Below are 21,739 nucleotides of genomic sequence, written 5' to 3'. Positions count from 1 at the left end.
GAACCAACCACATTTTGTTTGTATGAATTTTCTTCATAAACAAAAAAATGCTGATCTCGCTCGGTCTGTCACTGGAGGCTATCTGCTGGATCCTAGCCATACATAGCTTTACCGTGATGACTAAACTGTCTTTTCGTACCTTCGTAACAACAAAGTAATATAAAGAATTGGGCAGCCACTTTATATTGCGGAATCATTGTAGTTCATACGATTCAGATGAACGTAGAGTAGTATTGCGTCGCTGCGAGCAATCTTAACTTCCTAGTACGCGTGTAGAGGCAGTAAATTTGCTCAAATGTATTTTACCCCGAATATAAGAGAACCAACGGGAAATGATATGTTCCTATCTCTGCGGCTAATGCCGGAGCTAATGAATGGAACGCTAAACTACTGACCAATTTTCTCCGTGTCTGCTGCGTGAGAGACATAATTAATGCAGCGGTGACCCAACTACGCGTAACGAAAAGGGGGCGACCGCGGTGATGACGCGCGACCAGAAGATGTTAGCCCGCATTTACCTGCGACCATCGTCCCCCGCAAAGCTCTCGTCGTCCCTTTCTCCCGGCTACGAAAAATCAGACGCGCAAACGCGGAACTCCAGAGCAAGTTCCCGAGTTGTTTCCCCCTTCCGCCAAGGTTTGCGCGAGGCGGTCATTTAAAGGCCAACCCCGCGCAGTTCTCCGCAAACAGACTCCGAAGCGCCCACTCACGCGCTCAAAGCGCGGCGCACAGTGGCCGGTAATGCGCGCACAAAGCGCGGCGCGCGCCCGCCTGGCATGCATGCCGGCTGCATTCCGCCGCGCTCACTTCTCTCAGTGTCGCCTCTTCGCGACGCGTTCTCGCCGTGGAGCGCCGGAATAATGCCAACGTCAGACGCGAGAAGTACCGCACTGGAACTGCTGGAGTGGGGCGCAGAAAAGCCATCAAGGCGCAAGCCATAGAGGGAAGAGGCAGCCGCTGCACAGACCCCCTCCTTCCTGTCAGCGTCACAACTTCCATCCTCGCCTCGCCGTCCGGGGCCCTTCCTCGTTGTGAGCTGCTCGCTGCAGGCTTTTCTCGTGCGCCGCATCTGCCACGGGCCTCAACGGATTCGTTCCCCCGCACTCACAACGCGCGAAAAGACGCCCTATGCGAACACGTAGGTCTCGCCAGCGAGCGCGACACGTGATTAAGCCTGACCATGATAAAAAGGGCTCGCACCGGCGGCGTCCGAGACAAAGGAATGCAGCACTTCCGCCATTTCAGGTTTGTGAAGCAGGTCCGCTCCCGTGTACGACGCCACCCGGTCGAGTCGCCGCTAGGCGCAACGGACACGCCGCGCTTGGGAACACCCATGGCGTCACCGCGATGCGCCCAGGAGAGCGCGAGATATCAGCCGGTCACCGCGATAGCGAAACGGGACTTGCGGCTTCGCTGCTCGCACGTTCCGTTTTCGGGCAGCGCGGACTAAGCGGTCATGGGAGGGTCTTTGGACGGGTCGCGCACACAGCGCCTCCTTGTGCCCCTCGACGACGGCCGTTTAACCGCATTAGGTGTCCACTGAGAGTCACTTGTTCGTTGGCCCAGCCTTGGAGGTAAGGAGGAGGAAAGATTGCCGGCCCCAAAGCCTGCTTTCCGACCGGCAACGGCGATTGGCGTTTGCTCAAGTTCACACGTCCTTATTTCGGTCGCCGAAGCGGGCATTCGGGACAGCGCTGCTTACTGCGCTATTGCGGTTTCTTTATTGGCAAGAGAGAACGCACAAATAAATGTTCTTAGCGGCGCACGCCTCACGCGAAGGTCCTGAGAGAGAGAGAGAGAGAGAGAGAGAGAGAGAGAGAGAGAGAGAGAGAGAGAGAGAGAGAGAGAGAGAGAGAGGGAGAAGGCTTTTCATTGAAAAAGCAGAGAGGTTTGCCGGCGTTTACAGTCGCCTACATGCTTCTCCGCTGACGATTGGGGATGGGGGAATAAAAGGCCAAAGAAAGAGCTGGGCAGGAAAAACAACGAAAAAAACTTGTGGACTCGTGGACTTGGCGCGATAACATACTTACACAAATATGGTTTTTCGTCTGAGCTTGGGCCACGTAATTTACAATTTCGAAATTGATGATGATCGTTGGATGTTTATGGCGCAAGGCCAACAGGGGCAAAGAGCGCCAAAAGAAAATTTCGAAATTACGCCAATGTCATCCAAATAAGAGAACAAAGACCGTAGAGATTGGCGCTACTTCGAGGGACAAATCCACAGTCCTAAAATAATCTGGAGAGTTATTGGTCCCTGTTCTAGAAGTTCAGTGTTTTCAAGGAAGTGCGATCGCGGTTCCATGTAGGCGGCACATTCTAATAAAATGTGTTCAACTGTTTCGACACAAGAACAATTATCACACTGCGAATTTGGCGTCGCTCCAAAGCGAAACAGGTAACTATTTGGGTATGCACGGTTCTGCCGTAGACGATGATACAACATTTCCAGGTTACGAGGGAGCTGTCTCGGGAGTCTCGACTTCATTTCTGGGTCAATAGTCTGCAGAAAGCAGCGGGCATTTTGCCAGTTACTCCAAATCTTTCTATGGTTGTATGTACGAGCATGTTTCTCGAGATTTTTCGACTTCAGGGGGCGGCGTAGGGGTTTCACATCTCCTGCAACGATTGCGAGAATCAGTGCAGCGTTACGAATGCTGGAGCGCTGGTACAGTACGCGCTAAGAAACTGAAAAAATAAATCAGTGAAGCTTTCCTGCAGGTTCTATGAAGAAATGATTTGCGCCCGCGCCAGAGGAAGCGTTCATAAACCATGGAAATTGCGGAAGCTTTGGCGGCGCTATGTAGAGGAGCCAAACAGCGTAGCTGCCTGTGGAAGGGGGAGGTGGGTGGAGGAAGGAAAACGATGTCACGGAAGTCACGATTGTCGCAGGTGGAAGAAAATGGCACGCTTTTCGCACAAAAAGTTGGGTTTGAGAAATGCACCTGGTGTGCCTCCGTGGGGTCATTTCTTGACGAGGTATTAACCGATACAAGATATTGCATTGCGGAAACTTTGAAATTACGACTCAGCATATTTCTGAGCTAACTTGCACAAAGAAACTAGTTAAAGGCATAATTTTGTCGTAGGGAGCAAACACGCTCCTTTTATTTTAATTCCCAATTACAATTCGTTCCAGCATCATTTTTTTTTTTGATCCGCTGCGGATCCGGCATCCCCATGACGTTAATTTTGAAACTGCGACTGCACACTATCCATGACAATGAATAAGGTCATTTTAGTTATCAGAAACGGTACCTGTGTTTCGGATAAGTGAATGAGAAGGCCAGGTACAGCTGTTTTCCACCAGAATGCTCCCCTCCTAGGTCAGGACAAGTTACAATGGCACTGTCCCAAGACTAAATGCTCTGGCATACTCCAAAAGCAGCGGCTGACGTTGCTGTGCTTTTTGCAACAAGTCCTGGAGGGCTTTGCCAGTAAAGTTATCTACCTACCAAGCCGCGGCCCCGGGTGGCTTCGTGCAAAAACATCTACGGCAACCCTGGCTTGAAGGGGCCTCCCTTTTAAAGAAAATTAATTAATTCACATTAGTATAAATTAGGCAGAAGAAATGGACGTGGGCATGGCATGTAATGCGAAGGCAAGATAACCATTGGTCATTAAGGGTAACAGAGTGGAACCCTAGAGAAGGCAAGCGTGGAAGGGGGTGGCAGAAAGTTAGATGGGCAGATGAGATCAAAAAATTTACGGGGACAAATTGGTCGCAGTTAGAACAGTACCGGGATAATTTGAGATTAATGGGAGAGACCTTTACCCTTCAGTGGGCATAGATAGGCTGGTGGTGATGATGATGATGAATTTTATTCCCTCCTTCCCACCATCTCTCTCTCTCTCTCTCTCTCTCTCTCTCTCTCTCTCTCTCTCTCTCTCTCTCTCTCTCTCTCTCTCTCTCTCTCTCTCTCTCTCTCTCTCTCTCGCTCGCTCAAAGATGGCCTTATATTGAAACTCTGGCAGTGGATTCAAACCCAGAAATGTTTCCACCACTCCATTCTGAACTATAATAAAAGACACTAGTGACGCTACGCCCCATAAGGTTCGTGTTAACGGTAAAACGGGGGTCGTCTTAGCGGTGAACGCGAGTTACAACTTCACGCAGCACAATAAAGTGCACAGCATTAGACACCGGACGCGGCGCATCCACGGGTGAATGAACATGGGGCTAAGCGCGTGCGTGCGAACTCGAGGGACATCACACGGAAACAGTTTACAAACCACAACAGATGCCGACACGCCAACGGGCCTCGGCACACGCTTAAAAATAGAAACAGAAGGGACGCGTCTGCTCGTGCAGCAGCTGCCGCGCTTCGGTGTCATTAGGGCCGCTTTGGCGCGTTTAGGCAAAGCAGGTGTCGACAGTCGGCACTCGCCACCGCCGAAGCGCGTAAGAGTTGTACACCTGTCGCGCAAACGAACACGCGTCGACCCTCCTCAGTGGTGGGTCTCATTTGTTCGCGACTGCCAGGAGTTCCCGTTAACGACGGCAGCAGCGCTCGTAGGCGAGGACGTTCGTCGCTCCTCGGGGTACTTCTCATAAGCAGCGTACAAACGCGTCGGTCACGCCGCGGCGTCACGCGCGGGTGCCGAGACGGCCGCGCTGCCCAAACACTACTCCGGCGAAAGAGTGCATTGGAGGGCTTATATGCCGGGACTCCCCACCCCATTCGTGCTTGCACGATGGCCAATTTAGTTCGTTGTGCTGTCTTACGGCCAAGCACTTTAATCTAGTCTCAGTCAAATTGCCCCTTGTTTGCTCCCTCGGTATTAGCGAAGACGCTACGGAGACGAGCCTCTGGAGGCACTGAATGCCCCTCGCTTCTGTCTACACGCTACAAAATGTTCCTATTGAAGCTTGGAGTGATTCCGAAGACATATTTTTGCCCAGTTGTCCGTCTCTTTCATTCTCCTCTCTGTAGTGACCCTCAAGTGAGGGTTGACAGTGTTCATAAATGAATAACGATTTTTGTAGCATGAGCTACACTGCCCGAGGTTGAGCAGTTTCGCGTGGCTCCTGGAGAGCCGTGCTGCGCATGCGTGAGGAACAGTGACGTCACACGGCGCACAGCTGGCGCGACGGAGCCGCCGCCGCCGCGACAGGACTGCACTGGACTGGATTGGATTTCAGTGGAAAACGTTTTAGCAGCAGTAAGCATAATCATCAGCTAATCCTAGACAACCAAGAGACCTAAGATTAATTAGCTGGACCTTAGCTCACGCTACGTATATCCTGGCATAGCCGAGCTAAGCCACTGCTAATTTCTTTTATTCATTGATTCAGTTCTACTCAAAAGAAGATTACGTTTCTTTGTCTCCTGAGAAAATTACGCAGCAGGCGGGAGGAAAGACAGTATTGGGCGTTTCTCGACAAAACGGTACAAACGTACTTCATTACTTCATCCTGCAAAAGCGCGCGGTTCTAGCGACTAATTGTTTTTTAAAAGTTGCTAATCTATGCGATGTCTCAATACTCGTGAGCACAACAGACAAGATGTTAAATCAGAATCGAAGCCTACTCTTCGTTTTTTCCAAGACGTTTATACTCATTTTAGTGGGCGAGAGTGCATGAATTGCTTTTGGTTGTAATTATAGCGTCCTCTGCCGACCCCTTTTTTTTACGAAAGAAATGAAAGGTGATAATGTTACCGAATTGGTTCCATGGCGCCCAGAGGCCGGAGTGAGGTTATTCCTTTATATTTTTTCCCATTTATTGGTACAAGCTGCCATTTATTGGCTACTGTTATGAATTACATTTTCATAGCGCTGTAGATAACAAGTAAAGGGAACCATTTTTTATGATTATTTTAACGAATCCAAATTTTGTTGGTGTCCTGTTGCTAGCATTATGACGCTAGTCACGCCGGAGTCCTCTTGTTACTCGATTTGTTTTTTTCTCGACCGAATAACAGAAGCGGCGGGGATTTCCTTTGAAACTTCCAATAAACGTTGCCCCCCTTCCCCCCCCCCCCCCCCCCACCACCATTTTCTCGCCTGACAACAAGCGTGTCGCGGGTATAAACTATTCATTTTAACAGCTCTGCTAAAGGGCAGGTCGTGGGACACGCGCATAAACATTGTGTATAATTTAGTATGGCATTCAAAATTAGAGTTTCTTCCTATAGCAACGCAAAGTTTAAATACGCTTATCCGTAGTGAGGCAATTACCTTTCTAGTACCAAATGTCCACGACCGATAATCTATCGAATTTTCGGAGTGATTCACAACAAAGAGCGGTTTGAAAAATTCGCCGAGGTGTCGAACTGGGCCCTCCAACGACATCGAGGTGCTTTTATATGTGAAAGCGCCACTACGGTAAAACGACAGCATCGCTTAGGAGCACTTGAAAACTACAGGGCTGCACGTTGATTACGGAAGGTCTGCCAAGACTGCGCCAATCAACACTAATATGTGCCGTAACGACGTCAAAACTGACGAGCTCAATCACGGAGCGTACGAATACACGCACACGCGTTCAACCCATGCCTATCGATGCCATAAATCAGCTCTATCCGTTTCCGCGATCACGGCGTGCTGTTGATGGTTGTCATCAGATCGAAACAGAGTACAGCCCTCATTAGAACACTCCTTTCCGGTCCGTTACACGGCGCCACAGGCGCTTCTTTCCGCGTGCTATGATCGGGTATTTTTAGGGCTCAAGCCGTACTCGGCTCGTGCGACGAGTGGCCCGTCGTGTATTGGTAAATAAGTCAGTCTGACGACGCAACGGGAATCGATTCAGGGTCGGGCATTTAAAGGGGGAATCGATTCGATCAGTGCGCCGACCCCTCTTCCCGCCCTCCCCCTCGCGCCCTCGGCTTGATCGGGCGACTCGCACGCACCGTCGCGCGGGTGCGCAGGGGTGACCGCGAGACCGTCGCCCTTGCATGGATGCGCGGCCTTGGAACGGCGCGAACGCAATCTGACCTCTCCTTCCTCTCGATCAGTAGCCTCCCCCCACAGCTCGCTCGGCTGCATTCGAATCTGCCGTCGTCGAGTGGAAATTAAATCGAATCGGGGAACCGCGATAGCACCGTCCGGCGTCACGGTGCGTCCGGTAGCATTCATTACTCGTGACGTTTTCGATAGCCGCCCGTGAGCGCGTGTGTGGCACCGTTGTTGAAGTCTGAAAAGCGGCGAGTGTGCACGTACTGTTTGTCCGAACCTTGGATGATCGCGTCGGCTGCTTTGATTTGCGATGGAAGTTGTGCGGATAAAAACGGCCCGTTTCTTTTTTTTTTTTTTTTTCCTTTCCCCCTTAACGGTTCGGTGGGCGCTAACGAGCACTGAAACTTGTAAGATGCGATTTAAAAATAGCGAGTGATGGCAAACAGAATCCTTTTAAGCGTTTGGGCGCGTGTTTAGAAACGAGCAGAGAATGGAAACATGGTATTTGCCATCATTTAGAGCAGAGGGATGTGCCGTTTTTCTTGCACCCTTTCAAGTCGCCCTTTTCAGAGACACTACTACAGTGGTGTAGACCCATGTGTCCGCGTACCATGTGTCCGAGTCGTTGCGGCAAAAAATAATTAAGTACAGGAATACGAGCCACGTGTAAGTGCAGCCGACCCCAGAACGTTTTTTTTTTTTCCTTCTTCTTCTCATTTTCAATGAAAAAACCTTGGATATCTGTGTTTCGAGCGTGCGCGTTATTAGGTACAGAAAAGACGTGGTGTAAACAAGGTTCAAGTTTCAAGAGCCGGGGAGCGTCAGCTGGAGATCGCGCGTCGGAAAAGGGAAACACCAGTGTGTGTAGGTGCGTAGTCGCACCCAATGTACCCAAAGGGGTTAAATATAAAGCATTCAACACTACTAACTTTAAAACATGTGTAAGAGGCTGTTCAAAACGCAGCAAATCTATGTGACACGTTCGATCGATTGTAAAAAAAAGTGGGAAGCAGAGAATGGACCAGAAAAAAAAATTGGATTAAATTTTTTGCCATTGCCGCGAGTTGTATAACCTGCGTATGAAGGATCACAATGTCCGCCCCAGTCAGTGAGTGACGTCGCAAGCGTCGAATGCTTGGCGAGAAAAACGAATAAAAAAAGAGCCCTCATGCAGGCTATAGTGGCGGCGGTGGTATTTCGCTCAAAAGAACGAGTAGCGCAAACCGTCACGGTTCAGGTAGCCCGAGCGATCTAGCCCGCGACTTGCGGTGTTTGGCGTCAAAACGAATACGGGAAGTGCATCGGCCTATATACGCCTAACTAGGGCCCTACGGCGTCCAAGAAAAGCCTCTTTTCCTTTTGCACTGTCTCGAATCGAACGCTTGCGGCAAACTTCCATGGTCGGTCTAGCAAAAGGTTGAACTTCAGAATTATGTGTGTCGAACTGGCGTAGAGCGTAGGAACATGCACGCATGCACGCATGCGCGCGCAGCCCCCCCCCCCCCCCCCCCTCAACACCCACGCACGCGGACGCACGCACACACATGCACACACACGCACTAATCATTCGATCGGCTCTGCGCTATTTTAGACTCGAATTTTCATATCGAAAATACATGCTCCAACAGTTACGCCCACGAAAGAAAGCTTTCGTCGACCGCATGGCCCTTTTTCCGATTCATCTGCTTCCGATGTTACCAGCCTAATCAGCTTGTAATGCCCCTTTGGCAACTAACGAAACGGAATTGCACTATTTTTTTTTTGTTGATTTTATGGCTATTATGGCAAGTTCGGAATGTAGTTGTAGCCATACACGTCCCAAGATGTCTACAGAGTGCACGCGTTGACGGTAGAAAAAAAAAAGGAGGAAATAAAACTTGCGTGTTGCGTGAGCAAGTCAAGCCATATCTGAACTTGAAGGAGCATCAAACGGGCTAACAAAACCCTCCGCTGTTTGTGTCGCGCCTGAAAGCTAGAAGCGCTTTGACAACTATCTGTGTCGCCAGCGCAGGACTTCTACCTCTGATTTCCATAGCACAGTAGATATTCCATATGTATAGCTGTTTTGAAGTAAGCCCTGCCGATAGCAAGGAAAGTCCCTGCAGCGACCGGTTGGACAAAAAATAGTGCACACGCTTTGAAGAATACAATAGAGGAATCACTGCCTTTGAAAGTGTTTATAAGCTCATTGAGTGTAGTGCTAGATACCTGATTCAAATGCTTCGCGACTATACAATCTAATGTCAAGACGCGTTCGTTCCAACGTTAAATACATCAAAATAGAAGGTTTCAGATGATCAAAATGGGTTTCGGGGCCTTTTATTGTCGCCTACGTTAAGAACAATTTCGTTGAACAGTCTGAAAGTATTCTTTTTATACGGGCTGCTTCTACGAGGCCGACTTCTTACACAGCTTGTGTAATATTGCCAGCTTGTTTTGTTCTAAAGTATTCCTGCGTTTCCACACAAGCGGTCTTCTGTACGAACGTAAATAGATACGGGCCGTTCTTCCTCAATAGTGACTGTCCGGATGCCAAAGCAGGTTCCACCATAACCTCCTCCTTTGCCGAGAGAATCTGATTAACAGAACATGCTGAGCACGCTTCCGGCCACCACACTTGCGACAGAAGGGAGAGAAATATGCCATCGATACCTGATTCTCGATCGCCACAAGATTCGCACCTTATCGGCATCGCCACTGAAGTTTATTCGACAACGCGACCTCCGAAAGAGCGAGTCTTACATCGGTAGAAAGCACCAGAAAAAAAAAAAAAAAAAAAAAAACAGCGGTTCAAATCAAGAAGCTGACGAGGGAATATCTCGTACGTGCTGTACCGATACCGACGGAAAGCACATTTAACGACAAGCGCGTTTGAAAGAAGTGAAGAAGGGCGCAGGTGTGTGCGTGCTTGCGGTAGGAAGGTGGAGCGGGAGGGGATAGCGAGCAAAGCAGGGAGGAAAGAACCTACTGGCAAAATTCAAACCACGCACTTCGTTCGCCTCGCGGCGAGACAGGTCTATGTACCGAAACTCCGGCTCTACGGCAGCAGCACAGAAGCTCGCCATCTCAAGAGCGATCTCGAGAGGTTCGCCAGGCTCCTCGGCCGCCGTCGGTGCTTGAAAGGCGAATCGGCGCCGACTCGAAAGCGTGACGGCTCTGCACTCGCATCGACATCGCGGGCGCCCCGCTTTTCCGCCCAGAAAGTTACGACGAAAGTAAGAGAAGCGGCGCACAAAGTCCTTGTTTCGGGAGAACCCTTTGAGGCCCCTTATCGGCGACCCCATTTAACGATACGCTCGTCGTCTCCCCCTCCACCGCGCGTGTTTTCCACACAGGAAACACACGCCATTACTCCTCTTACGTACGATCGAAATCCTCGGCGCGAAACACTCTATCTGCTTTTTCTCTACCTTGTCCCTATCCCCGCCCACGCGCGCTGTGCCGCTGTACACCAGCCTCTTTCTCCACTCACTGTTCTCCCTGTGTTTCGGGAGAAATGGGGAGATGAAATCAGCAACTGCGTACACAAACGGACGCGAACGATTCGGAACAAAACATGGGGCGATCCCCCCTCTTGCTTTCTCGCTCGTTCACAATGTTGGGAAATGGTTCCCATACGATTTATGTCCCGATCATTTGTTAAAAACGGGGTCCAAAGGGAAGAAGAGGAGGCGCCGTGTCGTATAAAACAGAGAATAGTGTGGCATTCGTTCGCTGGTAAAGCGGGCGCGTTTATTCATTCCTTCCGAAAGCCCGCATTTGCCTCCTCGAAAACAAAACACGTTAAATGAGGTGCCGCCTAAGAGCCCGAAGCTAGCATCGTCATTTACAGCATGGGCACGGGCCCTGCGCAAAGCGTCTCACTGTACGTGTGTTGTTCGTATTCGCCAGATATTTCGTAGCTGCTTGGAGCTCACAGGTCACGGTTTGTTTATTTGTTGTCCTAACTCGTTCGCTACATCCCGAAATAGGGTTTATACAGAAATGAGTCCACAGTAATATTGCCGCGAACCATACATTGGGTTTGTTTATTTATGTTTTGTTTTCACTGACGGGCTGCGTCGGTCTGTGTTATCTGTGCGCGAAGGGAAGCGCGTGTTCCATTCTTTATTTTTATGCCGTACGTGGCCTCTCTTTTGATAGGGAGAGCGTTTCGAATTATCGCCAACGGCCTAGAATAATCTTCTTTGATCTACAGTGTTGTGGATGTAATTGGATGGTTCGCGAAACACTCGCTGAAATGCCCGCTGAGCAGAAGCCGCAGCATTAGATTATCCGGCACTCGCCTGCGCACGTCACTCTGTTGGCTGCTGCTTCGCCGCATGTGTATTATTTGAGTTGTTAGGGGAGGACAAGTTCGCTCCAAAAAACTTGTATTTCCTTCAAGACAGCTGCGTCGTCTATGGCTAAGTGATAATATGCTGTAGGGTACATACAATAATAAATGCCAAAAGCGTCTGTTGTGCTCGCATAAACATCAGTCATAATATTAGAAATTCGGTGTTACGATGAGTTTTTCAAAGAAGCGTCAATAGAAAGCCTTTTTTGAGGGACGAGCAAAAGCTAAGTGAAATATTTCAACCACAAATGTTGCTTCGGGGCTTGCCCGATTCCTTCAAGTGCATCTGGCTCAGGTCCGTTTTCAATGGCGAGAAGTACGTGCAACACCTGTTTCCTTTTCACCTCTTCTAATCATTTTGATGGGACAGTCAGTGTGGAAGCTGTCGTTCAATGGGCGACTGATGGGCATCGCGATACCGGGGAAGTTGAGCCGAAAAGTGTTATCGCGTAGGCGCCAGGCTATCTGGTCTCCATCGAAACAAGTTTGGGGAGTACGAACTAGTCTGTTTGGCGAAACAAAAGCCCGGCGGAACGGCTGTCGCAACTGCGCGCAGTGTTGAGTGTCGCAAGCCAGAAGCACCAAAGTGGCCCAACGCTTTACATTTTCTTGCTGTTGCGGCTTTTCGCCAGGGGTGAACGGTCAAATTCGTATTGCAACTTTGTTTCTCTGAATCGATTCTGAAGAATAAAAGTGCCATTAAGTACACACTACGCTCCATTGTTGCAAGAGCCCCGGCCTATGTCTTCGATCTTAGATGTTTTAGGTGGCTTGCCGGCAGAGATTTTTGGTATCAGATTACGTTTTTTGTAATTTTGTTGAAAGGCTAAGAAAAACAAGCAACCCACTGAAGCTGCTCAGGATCAAGCTGAATTTTTCTTGACTTGTCATTCCTTCAGCAACGAAATTCAGATAAAAGTTCATCAGCCTGAAAACGCGGAGGAGGGTCACTGAAGAAGGACGTGTTACCGTATCGTCAGCATTCACGCGAACTGAAACTAGACATCAGTAAAAAAATGTGTATATTCCTTTTAAGCTCTGAAGGGAGGATAGTATGGCTACGCAGTGCTACAGCAATATTGCTTAAGCAATACGGCTATGGCAATGCTGGGAGAACTACACACTGTATTTTTATAAGGAAAGCATGATTTATTTGCCATGCATGGTTCTTCTCGTCCAGGACACATGTTTCTCGGTTTCACCAAGAAACAACGTCATTTACCCCTTTCGTCCAGCAGTGCTTCTAGCTTTGTCGTTGCCACTATTATTCCTCGGAGAGAAACGCACTGACCGTGAACTCAGCCTATTGGACGGTAGATTCAGTTCTGCAACATCGGTCCTGACCATCAAGTTTGCAGAATGCGACCAAAACTAATATCCGTTAATTTAACAATATATGATTGCACGAACGTCTACAGTGCCTGAGAAAAAGACTTAGTACACGGGCTTTCCCCCTCCTATCTCTGTCTTCTCTTTTGCACTTTCTTTAATACCCTGAATACCTTTCACCCCAGTGCAAGACACTGCACTGGGCTGAACAGCTGGTTAACCTCCTGGCCTTTACGTTCATTTCCTTCTCTAAAATATTCCTGCCAAACTTGAATAAGGCCACATGTACAGAGATGTCACTGGTTCTCTGCCCGAACCACCCTTTTTTTTAATGCGTAACCATTCGTTGGTGGGTACCCTAGTAAACCTAACCTAATGCGGAAAAGTGGGATACCTCATAACTGTGTTCCCCAATTGTTCCCCAAGTTCACATACGTATTCGTTATAATAGTGCGCGTGCAGCTGATTTGTTGCACTAGGATCGCTAAGAAAGACTTAAAAAATAAAATAGCAAAAAAAAACGCGTGACATTATGCATGAGCAATGCACTCAAGTATAACGGTGAAGCCCACTTTAAAATTAAGTACTATGTTTTACAAGGATATAGCCTTTCTTATATTGATATAAGGCTACCTACACTGACCCGCTAAAATGTCTTTTTAGCAAATGCACGTGTGTACAGTATTCATGCCAACTTTAAAAAGATTCAGCATATACCAGAACGGCTGAAAAGAACAAGCGAACCTTTCTCAAAACGTCCATACAATTCCTCCCTTATGATCTCCTCCTCGCGTCGATAAGCGCAAAAAACGACTTGCTCTTCGCGAAAGGACCGTGATGTGCTGTGAGGCTGCTCAAAAAGTTATTCTAGTGGTGACTAACTGAAGAGGGACATTTCCATCCGCTACCAATTCGCCGTGGAGGCGCGCACAGTAACATATCAACGAGTGCTCCTAAAGCGCTCAGCGCTATAAGTGCGGAACATATAGCCTTCTTTTCTCCTAACCGTGCCCGTCGTCGGACTTGTAGCAAAGAAAGAAATATCCCGAGGTAAGACGGGAATCACAATGAAGAGCGGATAAAAGCAAGCATACGCCGAAGCCCTGAGTGCGTTGCCACACTGTATGTAACATCTGTAGTCTTAAGCGAACCATGACGTAATAACCGGATTGTGGTATCACGTTTCGCCAGGGATTTCGAGCCGATGCCGGTCTTTTGTCGGACACTGCCATAACTCCTTCCAGATGAAAGTAATCGAACAAGAAAGCGAGCTTGTCAGCTGGGTTTATCATTTCACCATCGGGCCTATTTGCCGCCATAGGACAGCTAACCCTCTTAGATACCCCTTTCTTTCTCTTTCATCCGTTTTGTCTATATAAAAAACAGCTTAGATAAGTAGTGAACTCAACTATAAGGTTAATTTCCATGCTTAATGCCTAGCGTTTGAAGTGAGTTATCGACAAAGTACTCAAAAGGGATATTACTTGATAGTATTGCACAAAAACGTTGCAAACAATGCATTATAACATCTATCGAGTGCAACTCGCAGTGATCCAACATCTATCCTAGATTTACCTGCCGCACGGGACCGTCGACTACCCAGCCAAGTATAGTATCTCAATAGCTGGTATTGTACGCAGTGGTTGGACAAACTTGTTTCTTCAGCCAACTTGCCACCTTCCGAAAAAACCTTGACCCTTTCTCTTTGTCTTTATTTAAATAGCTTTTCGGTAAGCGATCAGCAGCCGAAGAGCGAATTGCGCCAGTAGCAGGGCAAGCAAGTTTCATAGCCGCAACGATGTCATCGTCAGGGCCAGAAATGTTGAGATTTCGCTTAATGGCTTTCGAAATCGTATCTCGACCTTAATGAACGATATCGATCGTTAGCCGCCAGGGTTCCCGCGTGTTCTGGGATTTGCGTGACCGCCGTGCGCGAGCACGACTGTACAGAGGCCGAATATTCCCCGTCACCAGGGCACGTTACACATCACGGTGTAGATATCGGCTTATTCCAAACGTATATTCCGATCCCTCGATTCGTAGCGCAACGTACCGTAGCCTACAAATGACCCTTAGTCGTGCCGTACAACTTTCCTCCTCCAACGCGGGTGAGCTTTGCCTGCAAGCCTGCGTGCCCTGCCGGGAAATTGCCCGCGTCCGCGACTCGGGGAGGTCGGCGGTGAAGGAGCTTACGGCCTTGAGAGCAACTTCGGTTTATAACGCGCGAGCCTACATGTTCCCACTTTGAACATTCATGCCACGGATGTATGAAGATTGTCAATCAAGGGCACGTGTCATCGGAAAATGTATTGCCGGTGTTTTAAACCATCGGCACGCGTTGGCGGCAGCCATGGAAGGGCATTGCTACGCCTTGAATTGAGGTCATAGAGATGAAGAATGCCGCGTAAAGGTACGCGCACACTAGCGTCAAACTTGCCGTGCCGCCCTGCCGACGGCCGCCAACGGTGTCGCCTGCGCTGCGGGTGAAGGCTGCGGCGCGACGCCGCTGGCGGCCGTCGGCAGGGCGGCACGGCAAGTTTGACGCTAGTGTGCACGTAGCTTAAGCTCGACATTGTGTTGCTAGGCAACACCAGGATAGCCTATGAGCAGGTATGCAAGAGGGAAGGTTCGAACCACGTCGCTATGCATAATCATGCACAGTTAATTTACTAAAGTGCATGATTATGCATTGTAATAGCAGTGCATAATCATGCGGCGCTTACCCCGCTCAAGCGCTATCACTCGCATTTATCTTATCGGAACCGCATTAAAGTTTACGTGTGAGCGTATATTACCTAACCATAAAGACTAGCGCCGGCAGTGTGTGAAGCTCAAAATTTCACACCGCGCCATGAATGTTGTCAGAGGCGTAGCTGTCACGGTGTCATTACCTACGCAATTTTACTGTCTTGAAGGTGGTTGAAATGAGAGAAACAATTAGAAAAACAATAATAAAAACGATTAGATAAACAACCAGATAACAAATAAACAATGACTACAGCATTTTAAAAGAGTACGTTTCAGTGAAATATGGATTAATTTCATGGAGCGACCTAGTTTGTAGCCGCGTTGGGGACTTTTGGGGATTCTGTGCGGCATATTTCGAAGCGTGTTATTCCAAATGACCCCATTCTAAACATTGCTGCCGATTCAATGCAGTATGACGGAGTAAAAGGCTGCAGTCAAACGCTAGGATCGATGGTGAACCTTTTGAAGGAGGCGGCGCTGTCCTTATTCTTAAAAGCAGTTTACAGTGATCCAAGGAGTCTATCCATTCACCTGGTGGTACAAACAGGGATTTAAAAAAGGCTTTGAGCTAGTTGTCATTGTTGCACAATGCTCGCGCCAAGCGATAAGCCCAAAATAATGCGACTGCATTCACCTCTCTCTTGCAGGTGCTTCTTCTTGCTTAGTAAAATGTTTCTGCTTTGCAAATGCAGTAATGTAATAGACTAAAAATCGTTTCTAGAAACTTGGCACTACTGGAAATCAAGTTTTGGGGAAACTTGGTAGCGCGAACCGAGAACAAGTCTGGTTAACTTCAAACAGAGGCCATCTATTGTAGCAGTACTAGAAAACGAGAGAAGTTTTAACTTGTACTGGGCCAAGTACACACACGCATGCATGCATGCTAGGTGCTCTATTGCTATCGCGCCGACTGTTAAATTCTTTTTCTCTTTTGACACTCTCGCTAGAAGTACAAAACGACACTGTGCAGGCCATGCACGATGCTTTAAAAACCAACGGGGTTATCTGGTTAGTCACAGGAGGACCCCTGAAAGCTGAAGCTTGCCATTCTCGCATTCATTTGGAGGACTAACATGTATAGATTGGAGCGCTTTGTTGATCGGGAAGATAGTCCTAACGATGCGCGTGCCGAGTGAGCCTTACGGGGGCGCCACTGGACTAACCAGTTGACCAAGACCAGACGAGCGGGATCCTCAACTCTAAGTTTTGTAATGCAGCGTTTTTTTTTTTCATTGGAAACAAGAGCTGAAAGAGAGATAACGTTAAAAAATGGTATGAAGTTCGCGAACCATGAGCTGTTCTAGTACCCGATTGCCAGATCTGACGTTTTAGTATGTACTCATGTTGTTCCGGAGATTCTTTTAAAATGTTTCTTCGATCACATTTTACTCCTATCTTGCTGTGGCCTTTTTACTCTAATCGCCTTATGCACTGCCTAGCAGACCAGCTGGACATGCGAATTTAGCCGGGTGCAACTGTACTGGACGCAATGCGATCTCATCGGTTCTACTGTTCTGATATGCCAAGGAGTTATCGTTATGCCGCACAAATTCTTCAGGAGAGATATAGTGAGGAGAGTGCATTTGTATTAGTGACACACAAATGCGATAGTGTGCTTGCTCATGGGTGCAGCTTCAAGCCGACACGCTGTAAAGTAAGTTACCTCTCTAGAGGGGGAGGGGCATTGCAGCGATGTAATCATCTCTATTCTAGACTATATGGCGTGGGATCGTTCGACAGAGAGTCGGAATCCTCTTACGCACACCTCCTTAAGCAACGTGCCATACACCGACCAAGGAGGTTATGGTGGATGCTCAGGCAGGCGTTGGGGGGTGCGGGGCACGCGTTAACAGACATCAATGCAATCACACACACCCGCAAAACGCTCGTTCTTATAAGTAAAAGACATCACCAAAAACTCCCCCAAACACCATTTGTTGAGCGTGCTGGCTGCATGCTGACAACCATACATTGCAACGGGATGCAGACACGTCTTGCAAGGGAGCCCGCGCTGAGGACAGCTTCGAACGTGAGCGCGCACATCGAAGTAAACAAAAGCGGGAAACAAGGGGGCGGCAACTCGTGCACGCGCAGACGAGCGTCCGTACCGAACCACAGCTCACCTGCGTCCGTCAAGCTCCTTCCTGAAGCCGGCGAGCGGAGAAACCAGAACGTGCGGCGCGCTGTAGGTTCCCGTCCGTTCTCGCTGAAGAAACGCGGGCCTTACACTGTCACCATGGTTCACAAGCAAAGCGTTCCCTTCGCGCACAGAACGCAAGCAAAAAAGCCCCGCGCAACGCACGACGTCGACAAATCACAGCGGGCGAAACACGTTCAACACGGTGGATCCTCACAGTCAGGTGACGAAGGCAGTGGACACGGTGATCTCAGACGAGCGACGACGAGTCGGTCCGAGGTCCGACGGAAGTTCCTGCGCGAGCAGGTCACCTTTGCTTACTCCGACAGGAGCAGCGAGGAAATCAGTAGGGTCGAACCAGGCTGCGCTCGACAACACCAGCGGCGACGGCACACGGGCAAGGCGACGGCCGAACCACGGACGTCGGGCGCTTCGGGCCGAGGGGGCTTCCTGGCCGACACTGCGACGCTTCTCCCGAGAGCACGATGCGCGGCCCCAGGGAGAGGGAGGCGCTCGCCCTCCGCTCCCCGACTCCTGGCGCCCTCGCGCGACAGCCTTGCGGCAAGGCTGCTGCCGTTGCGTGGCTCGCATGCTTGCGCGTTCGGAGGCCCCGCGATTTGGTGGTGCCCCTGGACGTGCCCTTCCCCTTTTCTTCGCCGCGTGCGTCCCTCCCCCAGAAGTTCTTGTGCCTGCAGCGCGAACGTCCCGCAAGCAGCGTCATTGTCCTTCTCCTGTCATTTCGCGGCTCATCCTGGCGCGGCCGGTGTTTGGGTCGCGGCGCACGTTCCGCGGGGAAATCTGTCGCACAAACGGCATCTGCCCGGATAAAGACATTACCCCCTTGACGGACGAAAAATAGTTCTCCGCGCCTGGGGACCCTGTCTCCTGGGCTGATGACCGCTTTTGTGCCCCGCGGGATTGCGTGTCGAACGGGGACGCGCTCCACCTGGGGCTGTTGCCTTCTGGACGGTAGCTTTGCTCCGCGCGTGAGGACGAAGCAGATGAAATGTTGAGCGCATATACGTGGGACAGCTCATGTCAACGGCAAGTTACAACTGGTTTTTCTGTCGTCAATAGGAACTGCGAGCAGGAGTAGGTAGGATTGTAATGAATTCTTTCTTTCTTGCTTGCTTGCTTTCTTTTTCTTTATCTACCTATCAATACTGTAACCCTTGGTCAGGCTCGAGCGGGAATCGGGCCTACACGGCATCACACGCATGGGTACAAAAATGTATACATTGAACCAATGCTTCTCACACATGACAGCGCCTTGCGGGCTTGCGAGTGTGATGGAGCGCCGCACAGTGAACTATGCTCATCCATCTCATAATATGAAACAATTTTCACTTGCATCGGAAATCAGCCACATACTTATTTTATGTCCGCGTTTCCTGTCTTACTTTTATGCTAATGGTTGGCATGTTGTCGAAAATTTGCTCTTGCAGCTAGAAGTTGTTCCAACAACTATACGCTGCATTTTGTGTTTCTGGCTTTCCCGCTTAGCTGCCCTGCTGTGCAAAAAGATAGCCTCAGAAAGTGTGCTGCAGAAACAAATTAAACGTAGAAGTCGTGCAGCGAAGACACCTTGAGGCGGAGTTTTGGGGAGCGCTTCGTGGAACCATGAAACACTTTGAACGGTCATACAGATCAATTTACTGGAAGAATTTTCATGCAGGAAGAATTTTCATACAGCAGTTTTCAAACACCATTAAACTACGTTTTGTCAGTATTGTCGACTACATTTCTTGAGGTGCTTATTACTCCAAAGAAATCGAGAGAAATGAATTGAGGACAAGCCGATTCATAACGCCGGCACAGCGAACCACAATTACGCGTCGGACATTCCGTAAGCAAATGCGGTCGACGCTGAATGAAAGGAATAATTTGCTGTAAAAGGCAGTTTGGCGATCAATTTCATGCGTTTTTTGTAGCGTGAGCTGCACTGGCCGAGGTTGAGCAGTTTCGCGTGGCTCCTGAAGAGCCGTGCTGCGCATGCGCGATTAGCAGTGACGTCTCACGGCGCACAGCTGGCGCGCCGGAGCTGCCGCCGCTGCGACTGAATTGGATTGGATTGGACTAAATTAGATTGGATCGGATTGCATTGGATTGGAAATCGTTTTAGCGGCAGTAAGCATGATAGCTAATCCGAGACAACCAGGAAACCTAAGAATAACCGGTTGCACCTTAGCTCACGCTACGTATATCCTGGCATAGCCGAGCTAAGGCACTGCTACTTCTTTTTTCTTTTTTTCATCTCTTCGGAAGCACCCTCCGCGAAGAAGGCGAACAAATCGGGCGGCGGTTGCGTCCTCCCCACGTTTACCGGGGCGAGGCAACGGCGTGTGACGGAACGCGCAGCGTTTCGGTTCGCTCGTGCGCGCGCCTCCCCGTTCTTTTCACGGGCTTCTCGTGCGCGCCTTCGTGACGTCGGGGATTAAGAGCGCCCAGAGCGCGGCCTGGGATTCGGCCCGGGCAGGGAAGCCCCCGGTTAGGCGCGTGCTGGGAACGTGGGGCGCCCGCTCGCCCGCCGCCCCGGCGTTGGGGCGCCGCCGCGGACACGTTTGTTTTGCGACGTCGCGCGGCGCAGCAACCGTGAAATGGAACTGTTTGCAGGCAGCCCGGCGTCTTTCTCCGTTTGCCGCCATCGTTTGTTTCTTTTTTTTATTTGTTTATATCTTCCCTTTTTGTTGCGGCAGGTGTTGTCGTAGTGTAGCGAGCTTCCTTGGGCTGCGAAGCCTCTGACAGAGACGCCCGTTTCTACGGCGAACTGAGACCGTTAAGAAACCCGTTGGGAGGCGAAAATGATGAGCGGAAAAGGGGGGCTTTATGGGGCATACACCGAGCAGCCTTGGAGGAAGACAAAAGAATAAAAATGAAATAAAAGGAAAGGGCGAAAATTTTATGATTATGAAGAGCTCATTTTCAGGCACTTCGCATGAACTCTCGTTCTCTCTCTCTCTCTCTCTCTCTATCTGACATGGCGCTCAAGAAAGCCAAGGAGAGCAAAGGGGAAGATGTGGTAGGTCATTTATTCTTCTTGAAACAGATACACTGTTTGGAAAGAAATACAGAAAAAAAGTGAAAAAAAAAAAAACAAAAACATGCCCGCCTTCGGGGATCCGAACCCCATGACCTGCACAATCGCACCAGACGCGTATTCTGGAGGTCGCGGGCTCGGATTTCACCCGGCGGGCATGTTTTTCTCTACTTTCTTTCTTTCAAAAGACTATATCTGTTTCAAGAAGAATAAATGACCTACCACATTTTTTTCCTTTCCTTTCCTTGGCTTTCTTGACTGGCTGCTCTTATTTCTGTCTATATATATCCAAGTAGACAGGGTTGTGCCATGGGCCAGAAGGAGGAACGCGTAACTGCTGGTGAAAAATGTAAACAAATTTGCGGTAAACTCGTTTCTTCTAAATTATTTCGACAGTTTCGGCAGAGGAACTGGGAGCTGCCTTCTTAAGGGGTTATGCACATACAGTAAGTGCTTGCAATGCTCTCATACAAACTTAAGCGGCGTGTGAATGGAATCGAGAGACGCAGGACAGGGGCCAGTGGAGGTCAATGGGTGAGGCCTTCGTTCTGCAGTGGACCTAACCGGCTGTTGGTGGGGTTGTTTTGTTATCGCTGATGCTGCTGCTGCTGCTGCTGCTGCTGCTGCTGCTGCTGCTGCTGCTGCTGCTGCTGCTGCTGCTGCTGCTGCTGCTGCTGCTGCTGCTGCTGATGCTGATGCTGATGCTGATGACGACGACGACGATTATGATGGTGGTGATGATGGTTGTGGTGGTGGTGATGATGACGACGACGATGACGACGATGACGACGATGACGACGATGACGACGACGACGACTACAACGAGGGTATCTATTTCACCCTCGGAAAATGGTTCGCACGGACAAGGCAAGGACGAAAAGAATCGCGCGTACATAACACGAAAACACAACAAAGCTGTAAACCACCAAGTCGTAGACATGTACCAGCGACAGTGGGGACGAACGTGAGAAGTGGAGGGAAATTTAGGAAAATAACCAATGCAGGAAAAGAGAAAAAGAAGTGAAATCTTCAAGAAACCGGCTTAGCTCTGGCGTATGCGAAATATACTTTTGGCAATGCCTAATACACTTTTGGCAATTTAAGGATAATCCCCATGTCATGATCACGATCACTTACGCTATCATCCGTTGCACTGCAGCGAAGTCTTTTTGTCCCATTAAGTCACCTTCAACGTCGTCTATTGTACTTCAGCAGAATCCATCCGTTGCCTAAATTTTCTTATCTCGTC

At 49.4% G+C, this 21,739-nt stretch overlaps 1 protein-coding gene across 2 annotated transcripts in view; it reads right to left on the bottom strand.

The window, feature by feature from the left end:
• The window catches only part of LOC144178522 (irregular chiasm C-roughest protein-like), a 413,379-nt gene that overhangs the window by 304,699 nt on the left and 86,941 nt on the right, over positions 1 to 21,739 (bottom strand). The window contains exon 1 of one of the 2 annotated variants that reach the window (XM_077706440.1): positions 17,440 to 17,931. The exons of the other annotated variant lie outside the window; for it this stretch is intronic. The gene's annotated coding sequence lies outside the window, so the exon portion shown is untranslated. Of the gene's footprint in view, positions 1 to 17,439; positions 17,932 to 21,739 lie in introns of those variants that run through there. 2 annotated transcript variants of the gene reach the window in all.

The sequence above is a fragment of the Haemaphysalis longicornis genome, unplaced genomic scaffold (assembly GCF_048455015.1).
Source record: "Haemaphysalis longicornis isolate Haplotype H1 unplaced genomic scaffold, Haemaphysalis longicornis Haplotype H1 scaffold_4, whole genome shotgun sequence".
Lineage (NCBI taxonomy): Eukaryota > Metazoa > Arthropoda > Arachnida > Ixodida > Ixodidae > Haemaphysalis > Haemaphysalis longicornis.
This window is presented reverse-complemented; position numbering and strand designations above follow the sequence as displayed.